This window comes from Miscanthus floridulus, chromosome 14 (assembly GCF_019320115.1).
Source record: "Miscanthus floridulus cultivar M001 chromosome 14, ASM1932011v1, whole genome shotgun sequence".
In the NCBI taxonomy this organism is placed as follows: domain Eukaryota; kingdom Viridiplantae; phylum Streptophyta; class Magnoliopsida; order Poales; family Poaceae; genus Miscanthus; species Miscanthus floridulus.
The window spans coordinates 42,232,766-42,237,933 of record NC_089593.1 but is presented as its reverse complement, the minus strand read 5'-3'; positions in this window follow the sequence as shown (position 1 = coordinate 42,237,933).

The following is a 5,168-nucleotide window of genomic DNA, read 5'->3' as shown; positions in this document are numbered from 1 at the left end:
TATCTGTTGGGAGAGAGCGCATCCTCTTTTATAGGTGAAGGGGACAGCCTTACAAGCAAGAGAGAGAGAGTACACATGCTACTAAGTCTTGTCGCCCACGCCGTTGGGTACAAGATGATTGTAGGCACCCATAACACTGTTAAATGTTAGATGCATGTGGGGGTTGAGTCGTCTTCTTTCGATATGGCAGACGTCGGTGCCTATCATACTGTTGATGCCCAGAGGCACATAGGGGGTTTTACCATGTTTGCCTGGTATGGTAAATGCCAGCGCCCACAACACTGTTGATGCCTGGAGGCATGTGGGGGGAGCCTTATCGTATTTGTCTGGTATGGGAGTTGATGGCGCCCACAACGCTGTAGGGCAAATGTCAGCGGCCACAACACTGCTTGGGTTTTGTCATGCCAGGAAGGTCGTAGGGTACCCATCTAACATGCCCTATTGGTACTGTCCTGTAGGTGTACAGGGTACGGTCCTTGGTATTGTGGTTGACTTGAGTGCCCTGCCTTACTTTCTTCGTCTGCTTCCTGGTCCTCACTGAGCAGGCGTCCCCGATCGGTTGGTCCCAGTCAGCTCTGATTGCGCCAGTCGGAGAGGAGCTATAAGGAGGGGCTTGGCGTATCCCCGGTCGGAGACGTAGGTTGGAGTCGGAGGTGGTGTTTGGCCAGGCCTATTGGATAGAGAGGCCGTCCGGAGGCGGGCCGGGGTCGGAAGTGAGCGTTGTTCCTCTTTAGCGAGGCCTTCTGGTTGGAGAGGTGGGCCAAAGTCAGAAGTGGGCGCCGTTCCTCCTCGGCCAGTCCTTCCGGTCAGTGATTCAATCACCTTTCTAGTCTGTCATTTAGGTATTTTGGGCTAGCCCATGAGTTGCGCGTTGTTCGCAATGTCATCTGCTGGGCCGAGCCTTTTCCTGGGAAGCCGATGCATGAGGAACCCCGAGTTTATGAGCCTGACAGGAGCCCCCGGGTGATTCAGGTAGAATCATCTAGGGGATTTTTGTCTTGATGGCGGGTACATGCAAGCGCACCCACGGTTGTAGCCCCTGAGCCCCTAGGCGATTCAAGTAGAATTGTCTAGGGGTTTTTTTGTGTTTGCCAGTAGGGGAAGTTTTTGTTTGTTTAATAGTGGGTGCGCACGAGCGCACCCGCGGGTGTAGCCCCCGAGCCCCTGGGGGATTTTGGTAGAGTCGCCCAGGCGGTTTTTGTCAGCGGGTGTGTGTGCGTGCACTTTGGTTGAGATAGAGTCATCAACCAAGGCGTTGGGCGCAGCCGAGGCAGTTTTTTAGGGATTGGTCGAAACGGAGCTCACGGATCCTGGCATCGGGCACAGCTGAGGGATTGGGCGAGGCGGACTTGGGGACCCATCATGCGTAGCCGAGGCAGTTTAGGGATATTGCGAGATGGAGCTCACAGATCTTGGCATCAGGCGCAGCTAAGGGATTGGGCGAGGTAGACTCATGGACTTGTCATGCGTAGCCGAGGTAGCTTAGGGATTGAGCGAGATGGAGCTCGCGGATCCTAGCATCGGACGTAGCCGAGGGATCAGGCGAGGTGGACTCTTGGACCCATCATGCGCAGTAGAGGTAGCTTATGGATCGGGCAAGATGGAGCTCATAGATCCTGGCATTGGGCGCAGCCAAGGGATCGGGCGAGGCGGACTTGCGGACCTGTTGTGTGCAGCCAATGTAGTTTAGGGATCGAGTGAGACGGAGCTCGTGGATCCTGGCGTTAGGCGTAGCCGAGGGATCGGGTGAGGCGGACTCGTGGACCCGTCGTGCGCAACCGAGGTAGCTTAGGGATCAAGCGAGATGGAGCTCGGGCATCCTAGCATCGGGCATAGCCGAGGGATCAGGCGAGGCAGACTTGTGAACCCTGGCATTGGGCACAGCCAAGGGATCAGGCAAGGCGGACTCACGGATGCATCATGTGTAGCTGAGGCAGTTTAGGGATTGGGCGAGACGGAGCTCGTGGATCCTAGCGTCGGGCGTAGCCGAGGGATTAGGCGAGGTGAACTCATGGATCTATCATGCGTAGCCGAGGCAGTTTTTGGAGATCGGGCGAGATGGAGCTCGTGGATCCTGGCGTCTGGTGCAACCGAGGGTTCGAGCGAGGCAGACTCATGGACCCGTCATGTGTAGCCGAGGCAGTTTAGGGATCAGGCGAGACGAAGCTTGCAGATCCTGGCATCGGGTGCAGCGGAGGGATCGGGTGAGGCGGACTCGCGGACCCATCGTGCGTAGCCGATGTAGTTTAGGGATCGGGTGAGACGGAGCTCGTGGATCCTAGCGTCGGGCGCAGCCAAGGGATCAGGCGAGGCAGACTTGCGGATCCGTCGTGCGTAGCCGAGGCAGTTTTTAGGGATCAGGCGAGATGGAGCTCACAAATCCTAGCGTCGGGCGCAGCCGAGGGATCGAGCCAGGTGGACTCGTGGACCCATCGTGCGTAGCTGAGGCAGTTTAGGGATCGGGCGAGATGGAGCTCGCATGTAACAGAACCGTCCAAATTATCTCCCTGAGCCTGACTCCATTGAGCTCCCTCGGGGTGAACATGAGGGAATACAATAGCAGGTCCACCTCCCAACTCATCTCCATGCTTCTGACAGATGTCAATCAATGCGATCAGAGTAGCACACTATGCACCTTCCCATGGGCTTTGCCCATCGGGCTCAATCACCCAATCATACCATACTATCCTTCCTTTGTGCTTGGGTATCTCCATGTCCACATAGTACCACTGTACGGTACCTGCGGGCTCAACTTCCTACCAGTAGTAGCAAGGTGGCTCCATGAACCCTACTGAATTCAACACCCTCCACATGATAGTGGGAGTGCCAAAGTGGTTCAGAAAGTTGCTGCTGCCAGCAGGGAACACAGGTTCGGCCATCTGCATCACAATTTGATGATTGACAAGAGAGATTATCTTTCAAGGTAAGCATAAATAATAGGATAAGCAATTTATAAGGGAGGGAGTAATGCAACATGAATGACATGAGTGAATATGATGCATGCACATTCCATACATCCTCTCACCCTAGTAGAATTTTAAAATTCTAATGGCTAGACGGTGGCATACATACACTCTCTCATATAGGCGAAACTAATCAATCTACACATTGCGTTGTTAGTGTGCCTATAGAAGATTCATTTCAACTCATAAACACTAAAAGAAAACAATCAATGAAAGCAGTAAAGCTACGACACACTCCGCATGTACATCCCTAGACATACATATGAAGGCGTCCAACTACCCGACAGATATACCCCAATTAAGTACTTTCACATCTACATGTTCGCTCACATGTAAATAATCATGTAACCACCGTGACCACTCCCCTAGATTGCCAGTTGGACAATCATGCACTCATGAGCTCACACTTACCTTGGCATAGAGGCAATTGATCCATACATTACCATTCAAGAGAATGGCACCCATGCAATAGCACGCCGCATGGACGATGAAATAGAAACAATCAATTTCCCCCAAGTTAGTAATTATATAAGCCACCTAAAAGTCCTTATGTGGGCTACAAGGGATGTGATCACCGGCACACTATAAATATAAAAATTCAGATTTTGGAACACCTATATATAACTATAAGTTGGAAAACAGTTTTTGCAACAAAAGCTTTTGTTTTCAAATACCCGTATGATATGTTTAGTGTTGAATCTTGCTCTGATACTAGCTGTAACAGAACCATCCAAATTATAAGAGCACAAGTACAAAAATGATCGCCGAAATGATCAAATTCTCGCACTTGAGCCATATAATTCCGGTAGTCCATCAAAATCACGAAGGATTTCAAACCAACTTGCATACAACCAAGATCATACATGATTCAACATAACACATCACATGTTACAACATTTCACAAACAGTTCGTAGATAGATTACAACACTTTAGAACCATAGTTATTACAAACCAAGTCTTGTAAAGTAGCGGAAGCAAATAGTTTAACTCTCACACATGAGTTCAAATACAAGTACCAGCTCGCCGATCACATCCCACAAAAGCATTTGGAGAAGATAAACAGAGATCATGCCCATGATCTAGTCTTCGTCACCCGCAGGGTGGAGACAGTACTTACAGAAACCCTGATAAAAAAGGTCATCTACAACAAGAGGGAATAAACCCTGAGTACAGGAATGTACTCAGCTAGACTTACCCATCGGAAACCAAAAATAAATGACACCAAGGATCATGTATAGCTTAATTTAGTGGATTTGGCTGACACTTCTTTTTGCAGAAAAGTATAAGTAATAATGGTCAACTTTTAACCTGAGCTAGCAGTGACTTTTAGCCATTACCCTATCATCTATATTAGCACCTGTACTAAGCAATCACTGGATTAAGATGCAAACATTATTAACCATAGCAGGTATAAACTGTGGCAATATTATCATCATCATCTATTTAACCATATCGTTAAATTAAGTAAATCTATGTTGCCGCTGCTCAGTCAAGTTCTCACTATCTGGGAGAGATGGCAACTCAAATCGATTCCTATCCAACTGGAGGGGTATTCCTAACACAAACCTTGCTTACCCCATTGGGGTCGCAATCAAGTCACCTTTGGTACAACTCAGGAGTCGCGGGTTCGGACAGCGCCGCATTCTCAAGGGTGACACTCTGCCAGGAAGTGCAGGAATTTTAAGCACCTGACCCCTTGGACTCACGCCAATGTCCCCAAGCACATTCTTACTGCCTCTAGAATGCGCACTATAACCCCCTGGTTCCTGGCCTGAGTCAAGCTACTAGGCTTCGTGGTCGGAACGACTTATCTGGTCGGCTAAGTGTTAGGCTGCGTTCAACATGACATGAGGACGTACAGCATATCGGTCCTTAAACGACACAGACGGAGTCACTATGTCCAACCCTACACAAGACTCCGCCCAGTCTCAATTTATTATTAACATGGTTCTTTTCCACGATAGCAAATATAGCCAACCGTGCCCCCCTCATCCTAAAGCTCGCAGGTGACAGAAAATCACCTGACTTCTACCGCACTAAGCATGGCTAAGCATTTAACCCATTCCTGAACTTAAATAGGATTCAAGTGCGATATCTGAACAAGGATAGATATATAATGCATCAAGTGTTTTCACACAACTCCTACAACTTAATGCATCAAACATGTAAAATTGACTCAAATGATATTTATAAAATAGGGGATT